Below are 15,581 nucleotides of genomic sequence, written 5' to 3'. Positions count from 1 at the left end.
CTCCTTTCTTTAAAGAGTGCTGCTTCTTCTCTACTCTTAGACATTCAGTCAGAGCCTTTGAATACCTTCCACTCCTAGAAAATGGTTTGCTCCCAGGAAAAATGTGATAGTCACACTACAGTGGAATTCCATGTTCTTCAAATATTTTGCTTTTGGATTATTCCTTAAAATGATGTATACATTCACAAACTCTTGGTTTAGAGTGTCTTATTTTTTTAAAATATTTTAAAGCTTATAATCAAGTGAAACGCTCTCCTTCATCCTACCTTCCACACTTTACACTTAGAAAAATGAAGTTTTTCATGGTTTCTGTAGATTAAAAATTGCACAGTCCTTTTCTACTTAAGGCATATTTGGCAGTATGTAATAGCTAGACAATTTGGCATTTATTTAAACTATGGTGCATTTACAATATGCAAGGTAACATAATGACAAGAACATGATATATATATCACAGATTTTGATGTAGACATCTACAAATTTTCTCCCATAAGGCCTCTGTGTAGTGTGGTGGTGACACTTTTTCCTAAGGTTCTGTAATGAGGCATGCTCTCTTTGCTCACTATATTGTATCAGAGACCTAGGGAGGCTGCACCAACTGAGGGAGGATCCAGATAGCAGTGGGTCAAGATCCAAGATAAGTTGGGGGACACCTTTTAGTGGAAGTCTGTTATCCCACTTACCCCACATCTCAAAGGAGACTCATGGAAGACAGTGAAATTGAGGGGACTTAAGGCATAATTTAATTGACTTTGCGGTCCTGGCAGTTGCTTCCTAGCTAGCCCCAACTCAACTGTTAGGGTACAATAAGGGTTTGTTAAGTATTAATTAGCTCAGAACTTAATCAATTGCTCTTCCTCTCAGATCATATCCTTTCTCAATTCTTGAACTTTACTGGTATCTCAAGAAGTTTATTTGCTGCAAATTTGCTGCCCCTTTTAAATTTAGGATCATTCCTCTGTCCTCCACCCCAGGCAGACTGTTGCACTTTGCACTAGCTGATATTGTCTGTTCTTAACTGTGACCCAGAAAAAAAAAGTGGATTGTTTCTAATGTGCTCAAAGCATCTCTAACTTCCTCAAGGTGAGTGTCCACATGCAACTCCCTAGTTGAAACCTGATGGGGAACTACATTAATGACCATGGTGGAAATCTGAAATCTGCAGCAAATCGTGGACTTAAACAGGGAGAAAAGCCAAGCAGAGAAGATGCAGTGTTCCTCCTCAGACCCCTTTATTAAAACTTTCATTAAGGCTGTCCCTTCCTGCTCTCCCACACTGGTTGTGCTTCATACAGAATTCGGTGATTTTGTTTACATTTGTGGCTCAAGGACATCTTGGCATTTCCTCCTATTTTTGACGAATGCAGCATATTGCTATTCCTATTTATAGACTATACTTTTGTTTGGGAAAATGATCTGATCTTTCAATAGAGTAGGATTCGGTGCCACTAATATACTTCAAAATAACATTTTAAAATTGCCTTCCCCCCTCCCCATACATAGCCATTTAGTTGCCTTTCCAACATGCAATTTTTTATGGGGGAGATTGCCATTTAACATCACTATTTATATTAAATTACTTTCTTAAAATCATATCACTCCCATAGTCTACTTAGGTTCCTAATTCCCACATGCTCTACTAGTGCCAAAGCAACTTCATCTCTATGATGTAGCTGAAGAGGCAGCCTTCATTCACAACATAGCACAGTCTGTTGAAGTGGTAAATATTACCCATTTCTATTATTAGAGCTGAAATGGAATTTTCTCTCGCTGCATTTTCAAGATGTGACATAATTAGATAGCAAGTATGGAAAAGTCAGAAATAGTGGAAGCTAATGGTCGCCTTCAGTACCAGGGAAGCTTGAATGCGGTCTTGCCTTGCTCCTGACTCCCTGGCAGAATGCCCTCAGGCCATCTCATTCTCTGTTTGAGTAATAGGGTACTACGTGAGCTTTGCAGGCACTGGGGTAAAGAAGCGTGAAGCAAGGTTTCCAGTTCTATATTAGTTTTCACACTGATAGAGAACAGACAAATTCTTGTTTGATGTTTTAATTTTCTTCAGTCTCCTACACACATACCTTCCCAGCTCTGAGAAGTAGCTGAGTAGCTTTTCACTGTACTGAGAAAGGCTGTGACTTCTTCCTTCTTTACTACCTATCAGAAGTAAAACAAACAAACAACAAACAAATAAACTAACAAAAACAGCTGTCCTTGTTGCAGAAGTGTTATTGAAATTAGTGCAATGTGCAATTCCTGGCAGAAACAAGGGAGGGATGGGGAAGTGTGTGTGTGTGTGTGTGTGTGTGGTGTGTGTGTGTGTATGTATAGATCTCACAAAAGTGATTGAGGAAGGAACTGGGCTAACTGGAGAAAACCTGAAAAAGTAATTTTTTTTCCAAAAAATTTATCATAAGAACTTTATAATTAAAAATTGTATTCAAGTTGTGCATTTCTGCATAGTCTGGCTTGTCTCATTGCTGGACTAGATTTTTAATCTTTTATGTTATTATTAGACCACAGTATACCGAGGATACTAGGCGAAGGTAACAGGGTAGCATGGCTTGATTTGTTTTAATAAACATTGGATAAAATTACTGGTTTCAGTAGAGTGGTCTGATTTGCAACTCCCCGTGAAAATACGCCTTTTGACTCATGAACGTTGGGATCAGAAGAGAAGCAGCTCTTTTTCGTGGCGCCTCCAAGGCTGTCAGCTGCTTCAGGATGAAGTTAAACATCTCTTTCCCAGCCACTGGCTGCCAGAAATTGATTGAAGTGGGTGATGAATACAAACTCTGTACCTTTTATAAGAAGTGTATGGCCACAGAACTTGCTGTCGAAGCTCTGGGTGAAGAATGGAAGGGTTGTGTGATTTGGAACTAGGTTTCCCCATGAAGCAGGGTGCCTTGACCTATGGTTGTGACTGCCTGCTACTGAATAAGGACACTTCTGTTATAAACCAAGAAGGACTAGAGAAAGAAAGCGCAAATCTGTTTGGGGTTGCATTGTGAATGCCAATTGGAGTGTTTTTAACTTGGTCACTTTGAAAAAAGGGGAGAAAGATATTCCTGGTCTCACTGATACTTCTGTGCCTTGTTGCCAAGATCCCAAAAGAGCTAGCAGAGTCCACAACTTTAGTTTCTCTAAAGATGATGTCCTTCAAAATGTTGTGAGAAAGCCCCCAAATAAAGAAGGTAAGAAACCTAGGACTGGAGCACCCAAGATTCAGCATCTTATTACTCCATGCGTCCTGTGAAACAAACATCGGCATATTGCTCTGAAGAAACAGCATGCTAAAAAAATAAGGAAGATGCCACAGGATAGGCTAAACTTTTGGCTAAGAGAATAAAGGAGGCCAGAGATAAATGTCAGGAACAGATTGCCAAGAGATGCAGACTGTCCTCTCTGAGACCTTCTACCTTTGAGTTCAGTCAAAAAATGAGATTTTCTAAGAGTAACAAATAAATAAGATCAGACATTTAAAAAAGATGCAAACTTCTCTTCTTTTTGTAAGTCGTATATGCAGAGAGTGGAAGGAGGCTTGGATAGACTGTCAGGGACCATGCCTTCTAAATAGTTTTGCCCATAACGAGCCTTCTGACTTCAGGTGAATTCCTTAACCTCTTTGGGGCCTGTTTCTTTATATATACAATTATAGGAAATGGACTTTATGATTTTTTTTCTTAATGATTTAGGCATTCCCAAAAATCTATAAGATCTGAACAAGAAACACCAGCTGAGGGCTGTTTGTTTGGCATTGTTCTTTGACTTACTTAGCAAGTGAATAACAGGGACACCAAAGATTATTCGTCTTTGTCCATGCTCAACAAACTGTGTTGAGATTATGTCTCTTTGACAGATGGAAAATGGTTTTGGTGAGAAGAGGAATGACTGAATCAGTGATTTTCTTGTTTGTTAAAATGTTCACAGCGTACTAGCTGGAAATCAGGAGTTTAGCCACACATGACAGTAACCTTTTCAAGTTATCTCTGTCTCTTGATGACAAACTGATTTCAGTTCACAGGTAGTTCACAGGTATCTCGGACACCTCTGAAGCAACCATTAGTAAAGAGACTTGATGACTCCTGTCTAGATGCTATGCTTAAGGGTGCATATCCCTAGCTCTTTCCCAGAGCTTGGAGAAATGACTGATTCAAATATTTGATGTGCAACTACAAGAACTCACTTATGAAAGTTACACTAGCATCTGAAAATGCTTGTATTGTTTCTAATTGTAAATAATTCCCTGCCTTAAATTACCTCACTGCACAAAAATGTTTTGACCAAAAATGTTCGTATCAAGAGCTTGGTAGAGATGTAGCCTAAGATTAAAATTTCCAGGGTGAATAATGATGTGACAAAAAATTGTCATTTTTTGGATACTTATCATGTGACAGGTATTATGCATTATATATGCATTGCCATTTATAGGCATTACCTCATTTTAATGTTTAACAAGAATCTTATAAAGAAGAGACTATTATTTTACCAATTTTGCAGATACTGTAACTGAGGCTCAGATGAATTAAGGGAATTCTCCAGTTTCAATGTAGAAACTGTTAGAACTAGAAATTATGTCTAAGTCAGTTTGACCGGAAAGCTTTGTCTTCACCAGCACTACACAATTCTATCTCAGCAGGTCATCTTCCTCCTGCCCAGGAACAAACTTTCTCACCTCCAGCAGGTCATGCCGTAAGTGCAAAGATGCTTTCTGGAACACAGGTGTACTCTCAATGATACCGTGTTCCTGCCTTATTAATTGAGTATTCTGAATTTTTTCCCCCAGTGACCAGCCAATGGAAAATACCTGAAGTTACACATTTTCATTTATACAGAGACATTACTATTTCCTACATTTAGGAGATTCCTCCAAATTTAAACAAACATTTTATTTCCTGTTGAAAACAAAAGTGCCTCTCAGCCAACAAATGAGCCAACTATCTCCCCAACAGGTCTTATAATTCGCAGATGCTTGAAAGTGAATGAAGATCAAAAGCTTTCTTGTAGACCACTTTTCCCTTTGGGAGACATTTGAGCATGTTGAGAATAAGTATCACTTAAAAAATTAATAAAACAAGATGGATTTAAATATGTTTGAAAAATAGGTTGCACAAACATTATGCCATCTTGTGCTATTCATTCTGTGCTTTTAGGCACCCAGTGAATAGTTTCCCGCAGCTAATCCAGGCTTTTTGTGCACATAGGCTTTTGTAGTATAGAACATCTCAATTTAACCACAAAGATCATTACCACACAACACATCTGTACATTGCAGAAAGCTCCACAAAAAGGTATGTGTCCTTGCAGATAAGGATGGTCCCATTTAGATTAACTGAAAGAAAAACAAGCCTAACAATGGATGCTGCCTTTAAAAAATAAATAAACTGATTTTCAAATAACATCTCAAAGCCACTGTGGGAATAGCTGTCATTCTGTCAAACAGAGTTGGCCTAGTTTGCAGTGGATCATCTTAAATGGCAAGGGCCAAATGCGTGCTTCAAATTCCTAGCTGAGTTTTCTTCTGCAGGCATATGGACCTTTGGACCATCTTTTTTGTTAGGATTAGGGTTAGTATTTTCTGTCTTGTTTATTGGATTTACCTAGACCCAACTAGGACCAACTCTAGATAAAACTATAATGGATTCAGTAAGACTTATTTAAAGTATCCCCTAATCTTCCTTTTAAAGCACCCTCCTCCAGGAAGCATGTTGTGTACCCCAGTTCTGAGAGGGGGAGTATTGGTGTATTGCCTGTCACTCTAGCTGCCCACCCTGATAAACTCGGTTTAACCACCACCACTCACATCTCTGGTCCCTACACATGTTCTGGAACATCCCTTTCACCTTGTCTTTCATTAGTGCTTACGCAACCAAGTTCCATTTTCCCTGGGTGACTTAGGCTAATGTGATAAACTAATGAGTGATATTGGGTGAGCAAAACATTAGCATTTAAAATAGGGACCTTTGGAGGAGATGCACTTAACAAGGAGGAGGTCTTCAGAGGGGGCAATTTCAGACATTATGACAGGAGCAGGTCAAAGATAATTTTGTCAGATGGGGCCTTGAGGTTATGACCAGGGGCAGCCCTAGTTTCGAGCCTTTCTCTCAGTCAGGATTTCAAACATTTATGGCAGGTTCCCAGCAGCTTTCACAGGACTGTTGACATAAGTGCTTTGACCGAAGAACTTTTCTTCCACTCCTTGAAGGCTCCTCCTTTCCTCCTTCAGAGGAGTATTCTGTTCTTGAAACAATTGAATATAGAACCAAACTGTCTTGAGGTTGGAAAGGAAACAGGATTCACAATATGGCAAGTGGACATATCCAGGGCCCTGCATTGCATAGCTCTGGGGTGCCATCCACATAGAATCATAATGATTGCTGCCTCCTGGAAATTGGAACACAAAAAGGCTGCAGAAATCTGGATATGTAGTGTGTGTGTGTGTGGGGGGGGCAGGGGGGTTCCTGAACAAAAGTGGGCTCCCTTTATCCTAACTAGGCCTATATGAGTTTTTACACCCTTGTTTTCTACAGGTACAACAAAGGTATCCTGATTTAGGGTTCAGTGTTCAGCATCATCATTTTATTCCTGAAATACTGAGAAAATAAGTTTGCTACATGAAGCAAAAACTACGAAGGGTGCTTTGGGACCATTTAACAAGTCTGCCTGAGGAATACCTATATGGGAAAGCGGTACTGACCTAAGGCTATTTGCTTTATTATCTTTATTAATATATTTAATGTCCCCTCCCGGGTCCTTGGGATAAAGATGATGGGAGAGACATCTGTTCCAAAGCTGTTTCACTGAGTGGCGATTTTGATGACTTAATGCCTTTTCAGACTTCTGCTCCCACTGCTGTTCTTTGGTTTTGATTTTAAGCAGCTAAATGGGATCTCTAAGCCTTCCATTATGTCTGCCTTTTCTTTCTTTTTTTTTTAATTCTTAAGAAATAATTCAGAACACGTCAAGGACAAATGCTTGAGTTATAGTAACTTTTAAAATTACGATTATTATTACAAAGCAACCCAAAGGATCTTTTAATTTCTTTGATTGTTTAAAGTAGCGCTGTAGAAACATGACAGCTTAGATGTAGAGAGAGTTTATAATTGAGCACAAAAGTCTGAGTGCTGGGACAACGCAGTTGATTGCTGGGATTCCCAGGGACTCCGGAAAGTGAAAGGGGTCAATAAAAGTTTATCGGAATTTGATAGCAGCCGCCATACAAACATCCAGATAAAACTACAGCCAATTACTATGTACAGCTTAATATGCCCTCCCTCCCTCCCTCCCCCCAAACTCCCCAAGTTCTGTGGAGATTTAAATCTTTCATCTGGAATAAAGATTTGGAGCGTAATGACCTGATTTAGCTACAAAGAAGAAATAAATCTGACAGCTGGGACCAGAAGGGGTATTAATCTCTAGAGTTCACGTGAGGCTGTGTTTCTCCCTTTCAGTTTTTATGTAACAGGAACAAAAAAAGAAAAGGGGGGGAAAAAAGTGAGCAGCTCTGTATTTCAGCTTGAATTACATTGCTTGGGAGAAAAAGGGCAGGGAAGCGGGAGTGGGTGTTAGAGTTGAAAGGAAGATTTTCCATTCTTTAGAGACAGTGGGGAGATGGAGCTGAGCTAGTCCATTGCATGGTCTGCCCAGGGCTTCAGAAAAGGCAGGCAGACGGGGAAGAGGCGTTCATCAGGAGGAGCACCGGGGACATATGGATATGGTTTCTGATGACACAGGCATAATTTAGAGGGACATTTCACGATGTGGAGTCAGGTATTGAATGAGTAATTATTCTACTTTCAGTGTTGAGTTTGACCCCTGGCACACACTGACCCCAGGTGAAGACAGAGCCCACTCTGTAGTCGATTGAAGGATGGACTCTAAGCTAAGCCCTCTGGAGCAGCCTTATCTTTTGGATAGATGACCTCTTTAGTTAGGCTTCTTACGGTTTCATACGGATGGAGAGCTTTTGGCTCATTTCCCCACTCCTGCCTTTGCTCAATGTGAAAACACATTATAAAATATAATCATTTGAGGGTGATTCTAACAGTTCTAACTGACTTGGTGTTCTGAAAGAGGAAAAGAATATGGTTTTAAAGAACTTTAACTTTTGAAAGTGAAGTGAGTACTGCCCTCTGCAAAGGGGTATAGTGATTTAATGGTCACACATAATCTGTGAAACTAGTCATGAAACAGACACTAATTTTAAGGAATAGGGCTGCTATTAAAATATGTCTCTGCACAGTAGGACAAACAGATATGATTTCCCCTGGGGGAGTAGATCTGTGCAGTCTTTGCCAGTCTATAAACTTGCTGTGTGTGTTAGTGACAGGTTGAGTACTTCAGGCCTAAGGACTTAGATTCCTAAGCAAATTCTCTAGGCTCCCACAGAAATAAGCAATAAAAACTGCCCTTCTGCATTTCTAGTTAACTTTCTTTAGATTTCATTGAGCCAAGAGTCAAATCCACCACGAGGAAATGTGTTGAGCATTGTCAGAGAACTGTATTAATGGACAAAAGCCCACTTTGAAGGTCATGAAGTATTTTTCTTACATGGGTGATGAATAGCAGTTTGAAATTTCCTTGGCTCTGTTATTCTGTGTGCTGAGGTGGTGGCAGCTTCCTCAGGGACAGCCTGCCTTGACTCATTGGACTACATGAGAAGCTAATAATTGAACTCTCTGCCATGGCAGGATCTTATAGATAAGTCATGAGATTTTCTCTAATGAGGTTTGCAAAGGCTCAGTTTTAACATTAGAACAATGAGAACAATTAGGAGATACAGCTACTAGTTATAACTAGTGTTCCAAATGAGCTGGGCTTGAACCCAGGGAAACTGTTACAATTTCATCCAAGACCTGTATGTATGACTGGAATAGAAATTCTAACCCACAGGGCTAGCAGATGTCCATAGGAAAGTGGGCAGCCGTCTGAGGTATAAGATTAGGATGTGAAATTTCGTTGGTAAAGTGTAGAAGTAGAATAAAGCAGAAGAGGTGTGGTAAAGACAAGATCATAGCATGTGGAGAAAACAAGCTGTACAAAGATCAGATAGGAAATAACAGATGGTATACATTATTTGTACACTTGTCTAATTATTTTCTGTTCTGTTGTTCCATCATTTCACAATTCATCATCCTGTCTAGTGAGTCTTCTTCCAATGAAATTAAAGCCAGCAGAAAGCCCAAACTTATAAGAAGTTTGGTTATTTCTCCACCTCTACCTTAGAAACAAAGGTCGTTTTGAGATAGAGTGAGAGAGTCCAAATACTAAAAATGACAGCTCACAGTGAAAGGTAGAGAAATCTGAGGCTGTAGAATCCCCCATTATAAAGCAGCCTGGGGCCATTTAGTGTAGGGGCAAACATCTGATAGCCATGAGGTTACTACTGTATTAAAGCATAGTGCAATAGTTAATTATTTTCACAGTGCTAACAGTCATCATGAAAATATGAAATGATGTTCAGTAAAAATTTAGGCCCTTAAATATATCTATATCGCACTTATTCTCTAATAACCCTGGATAAATTTACTGACTACAATCTATTATTACTGTTATTTTTTTCACAGATAGTTCTAAAGTAAAAACCTGCAGGCTAGCTCTTGCACAAATACTCATATAGTTTGAAGTAATAGGGACTAAATTGATAGGTTTTCAAGGATATAATAATGTGAGCAAAAGCAGTTTGACGGCTCTAGATATGTTAACTGTTTCCTACCTTTATTTACTTCCATCTTTACATTGCATATTTCTTATAGAAATTTAAAGCATACACATAAAATGAGAGAGAAAATATCTTCTTGTATATTATCTATAATAATAAAAGCATAATATGCAAATTGACCAAATAGCCAAACAGCAGAACAACTGTCCACACGACCTTCCAGACGAAGCTGGGGCTACGAGGGCCGAGGCAGCTGGGGCTGCGAAGGCCTACTCTTGCACGAATTTCATGCATTGGGCCTCTAGCACTTACATATTGATTCAAAAATTGATTCGACAAACTGGTTAAATGCTTTCCAGCTTGTGTCATCTTCTTCAAATGTAACATTTTCCATGGCTTTTGAGGCTAGGATAAATAAGCATGGAACTTCATTTTAAAACAAGGATTCCAAGAAAAACAAAAGCAACAAAAAACAACCCACCCTCTCATAGCTGCTTTAAAGATCCTGGCCTATATAATTTGCTGCTGAAAACAGTTCCTCACTGCAGGGAAAACCAATCAGTCATACATGCCCATGGATAAGCAGTAGCACCATGGTGTCATGTTAAATATTGAAAATGTCAGTGACTATTCACAGTGCCAGACCCAGATATTCTTAGCAACTCTATCCACACAAACAGTTTGTTAGATTAGGACAAAGAGTGTTGGCAACATGGGTCGAGGAAAATCGGGTGTGCACTGAACACAAAGGAGCCCCCTCGAGGCCGTTGTGAAGGGGGAGCACTATTTTCCCTTGCCTTCAACACAAACTTTTTTTTTATTGTTTCAAGTATCACATATAGTATTACATATGTCTCCTTCTCCCCCATTGACCTCCTGCCCCCTACCCCCACTCCCAGCACATGCCCTCACAGCCCCTAGTGTCTGTGTCTATTGGTTATGCTTATATGCATGCATACAAGTCCTTTGGTGGATCTCTCACACCCTCCCCCGCCCCCACCTTCCCACTAAAGTTTGAGAGTCTGACAAACTTTTTGAAAAATAACCAAACAAACATCAAATCAAAACTATGTCAAAACCAAAGAAATAAGACCTCACAACTGCCCCCATATTTAGGCTGTTTTCTTAGTCCATCTTCATAGCATAGACTGTAGTAATCAGATTTTAATGAAGGCCTTCACTTTGTTCTGAACCAAGGACTTCTTGGAATTGTGTACTGGGTCAAAAATGTAAGCCAATTCCATCTGCTCTATTTCATCCTGTTGAAAAATTATTAATACATTTTCTCTAAATATTGAATGATCTTTTTCTAGTCAAGTGCAGAATGGGTTTTCAAAATGGTAGGCTGTGAAATACTGCTAATGGGGTCCTTATCTAATAAACCCTGGAGTAACAGAGCTAGTTGTTTTTGCTTTATGTTCTCTTCAGGAACCAGTTCTTTATGAGATTTCAATAAATATTAACTAATTTGGGCTATAGCTATGGAAGCACAGCCAAAGGCTAAGTGGCATTTTCAAAGTTGTAAAACGTGTTAGCAAGGAAACCTGGGATTGAAATTAAGAGTTCTTAACCTCTTCCTGGGGCTTGAATCACTACATCCCTCTATTTCCTTAATCACATATAACCACCGGGTTCTTTAGCAATTCTTAATCCAGTGCTCAGTTAGGCAAAATTTGGAAACCTCCTGGCAATGACCTGTTTTTCAATGGGAGAACATATTTACTTCCAGCTGGAACACATCAAGACAGGCCATTTCTCTTATAGCCCCATTTTTGCCAAAAGACTGGAAAATAGCTTATTAGTGAGTCTAACATCTCAAGAGTCACAACAACAGCTGCACTGAATATAGAACACACAGAATGACTGGGCGCTGTGAAACTGGGATGACTGAAACCAATGCAATGATAATTCCAGGCGTCACTTTGATCTTTTCAACTAGAGGGCAAGTCAGAAGGAAACTTGAATGTTTACATGCTCAGATTGACTTAGATTGTCAGTTCATTTGTACGTTATCCTTGTAGCCTTTGTGTATGTGCTACTTGAGATCATAAATTAATAATAGAAGTTTATGACTGTATCTTATTTTTAGAACCTCTCTATAGTTCATATTTTTAAGACTCTTAATTAGGCCAAACAGCACATTGGAAATATAAACTGAGTTTAAAAATATATGGGTAATAGTCATAAAATTCAAATACTCTATAAGATCAAAGGGAACTAGGTTAAAATAATACATTATTTGTAATATGCATTCCCATCACACTACTGAATGTTTAGTAATTTAAGGAATTGAGTAACTTAGCAATTATATTATTTACCAAATATATAGATTTAATGGTTGCAGTTTTCATATTTGCATTTTAGCCAGTTGGCTATAGCATTTATAGAAAGTCTCCTGTGTTCTGGACATGTATAAAGACTGAAAAGGGAAAACATTTCAATCCTCTAGTATTTCATTTCTTTAAAACATTTTATTCTTGTTAGCTTAACAAAAAGATTTAACATGTGAAGGCAAATGCTGTCACCCAGTCTTTTAATTGCTGCTGAGATACTGACAGTTCAGATTTGATAGTTTAAAATAGGAAAAATCTATAACCTATTTAAAAAATTTCTCTATTGATCCAGGTATTTTATATGTGTCCTTATCCTCATGCGGTATTTTTCCTTCATTGACTGGCTTATTTCACTTAGCATAATGCTCTCCAGTTCCATCCATACTGTTGCAAATGGTAAGAATTCCTTCTTTTTTTACCGCAGCGTAGTATTCCATTGTGTAGATATACCACAGTTTTCTAATCCACTCATCTGCTGATGGGCACTTAGGCTGTTTCCAAATCCCAGCTATAGTGAATTGTGCTGCTATGAATATAGGGGTGCATATATCCTCTCTAATTGGATATATAACCTTTTTAAAAGTTTGAATTTATTTCTAAGTTGGTTCAATTAAAACAACTGGTGTACATCTTATAAACATTGTTTCAGTAGTATATACACAATCAGAATGTTGAAGAGACATTTAAAAATATTTATTGAAATATATTGATTTATATTTGTGTGGTATGTAAACACTAGTCCTAGATGTATTATATAACCAAACTAATTACAATATCTATATAATAAAAGCCTAAGTGACCAACACAGCCGAACGACCAGAATGACTGGTCTCTATCATGTGCACTGACCACCAGGGAGCGGACACTCAATGCAGGAGATGCCCCCTGGTGGTCAGTGTGCTCCCACAAGGGGAACACCCCTCAGAAGCCAGGCTCACAGCTGGTGAGTGCAGTGGCGGTGGCAGGAGCCTCTCCCCCCTCCACAGCAGTGCTAAGGAGCAGCGAACTGAGCTGTAAGAGCAGCGAGCAGGCGGGTGGTAAGGAGTGAGGGATCCTGGATTGTGAGAGGGTTGTCCGACTGCTGGATTAGCCGGCAGTCAGACATCCCCCGAGGGGTCCTGGACTGCGAGAGAGTGCAGGTTGGGCTGAGGGACTCCCCCTCCCCAGTGCAGGAATTTCATGCTTCAGGCCTCTAGTAAATAAATAAATAAAAAGAAATGAAAATGCAAAAATAATTTTTATGGCCTTGTTTTAAAAAATAACTTTTTGTATTTCAATTACAATTGATATACAATATTATATTAGTTTCAGGTGTACACCACAGTATACACATAATATATATGTGAGCCTGTATGTAGTTTATTCTTAAAAGTACATAGATGCTGGGGGCAGAGTACTTATTTTGTAAATGTGTGTTATGAGTAATGTACTGTAGAATTCCATTACCACTTTCATTAAGAAATAATTTCCTGCTGTATGTATATATCTTATAGAGATACCTGCAGTTTAAAGGGCATCTCCAAAAAGTGTTGTGATTTTAAGATTGATAATAAATAACTAAACTAATCTTGAGATACAATATTGAGAGGGCCTTGAAGAAAAAATGTAAAACCATGGATAGCAATTCTTAATAATTACATTTGTCTTACTAGTCAAGATCACAATATGGTCTGGAAATTGGACCTTTCTTTTTAAGCTTGTCTATTAAAATGAAAATACCCGAGAAACTCTTTGGCACGATAGAGGAATACAAGGATAGCAAATGGCTTTCAGTTCTATTGACAACTCCCGTTCACTAACAGTTGCTGTCTGGAAAAGCATGGTGTTGAGAAGAGCTCTGAGATGCTGTCTGAGCTCAGGAAAGAAGGCTGTCTGAATTATTAGTAATGTCTATCATGGATGAAACATTTGGGCACAGTTATACATGTGCCATGCAACACTTTGACTAGTACCTCCCTACCCTACCAAGTTATCATATTTTTGTTAGATATGAGATCACTGAAGACAGAGACAATGGGTAGAGTCCTGAACAGTCCCATCACCCTATTTAAAACACACACATACACACACACACACACACACACACACACTTTTGCAATACTTAGAGACTCATAGGAAGTTGTAAAGTAATAGTACAGAGTCCCATGTACCCCTTTCCCCAGCTTCTTTCAATGGTGACATTTATATATGTATATATGTATATATGTACATATGTATATACTCTCTATTTTTGTGTCTCCATCAGTGTCAAGTGCCCAATCAGACACTCCACAGAGATGTGTTAAATGAATGAAAACATGGGTTGAATGAATACTGATGTCAGTGAAATGCATTCTGTATTTTTTAGGGAATTTTTACCCGCTTCCTAAAGAAACAGGGTTGAGTGTTCCCAAAGCTTAAAAATTAGGCAAAGACAGTATGAGAGGCACTTCATTTAAACACAGGAAGAGTGGGAAAAACATAAAGCCCTGTTTAAACTGTACACAGAAGAAGTTGGGATTATAAAAGGAACAGGGATTGTGAACTTCAAAAGAAGGGCAGTGGCTCAAATCTCAGTTCAATAATGTCAAACTGTGGATTTCTTCAGTTTCTTGGCAGTTGAAAAGATAAAGTCTAGTATATTTGGGTGTATATTCAAAATGCTCTTGCCAGCTTCTCTCTTACAGGCAAAGAGAAGCTGGGTGCTATGAGTAAGCTGGTGAATCGTGGAGGTTCAGTGTGGGATGGAGAGGCAAAATGGAGTGTTCTTATCTAGGGAGGAGACAACTAGGCTGCAGGAGATCTGGGATGTTTGTTGTTTTGCAGAGTGTAGTCATAGGTTTGTTTGGGTCTTTAGAAAATACTGTTTGGAAATTATTCATGTAGCAATAGCATGAATTAGTGATTCAAACTTATGGAAACAATCAGAGTTTTAGCTCTCTGGAACTGTGATGTAAGTGTGAGCGAGCGCACATGCAAACACACACCATTAAACATTCAGTAAACATAAATACTGAATGCAAGGTTTACTTAAAATTTAGAGCATTTAAAAAAGTAACCTGAGAAAGTTGATTCCTTTTTTCTTTTTTCTGTTGGCATTTAATTTTAAGCTCCTTTATCTAACTTTCAAGTTCATCCTGGTTTTTAACTCAAAGCCAAATGCCAGATACCATAGATCTTGAGACTTATCTGTCTTGTTGACTTCATAGTCACCGTTTAGCTTTAATACTATTCATCCTCATCTTGACTTTCCCCTTTAATTTGTTTCCCAGCTTCCTTATCTTCTCTCTTTACCTTCCCATAGTTGCAGCAGGGAGGAGCCATGCAAATAATTTTATTTTAAGCCTTTCTGTTCATTGTGTGATTAAACTCCCTTTGAAGTCTGTGTAATTGGATGCTAAATGACCTGTAAGAAATTAAAGGGTACTGGATTTCATGATACTGGCATCCAAAAGATATTCTTTAAACTGGTTAGGGGAAAATTAGCCTTCCATTAGTAGAATGAAATCAAAGTTGTCTGTGTGTTCCTAACAAATCAGTTAACATCCAATATTTCTCTTTCCAAAGAACTTGTATGCATGCATATAAGCCTAACCAATGGACACAGACAA

General features: G+C 38.7%; 1 pseudogene; it reads left to right on the top strand.

Annotated features, from left to right (window-relative positions):
• The first annotated feature begins 2,721 nt into the window (after positions 1 to 2,721).
• LOC102773222 lies at positions 2,722 to 3,462 on the top strand (annotated as a pseudogene).
• The last annotated feature ends 12,119 nt before the right edge of the window (positions 3,463 to 15,581 follow it).

This window comes from Myotis davidii, unplaced genomic scaffold, assembly GCF_000327345.1.
Source record: "Myotis davidii unplaced genomic scaffold, ASM32734v1 scaffold269, whole genome shotgun sequence".
Classification (NCBI taxonomy): Eukaryota; Metazoa; Chordata; class Mammalia; order Chiroptera; family Vespertilionidae; genus Myotis; species Myotis davidii.
This window is presented reverse-complemented; position numbering and strand designations above follow the sequence as displayed.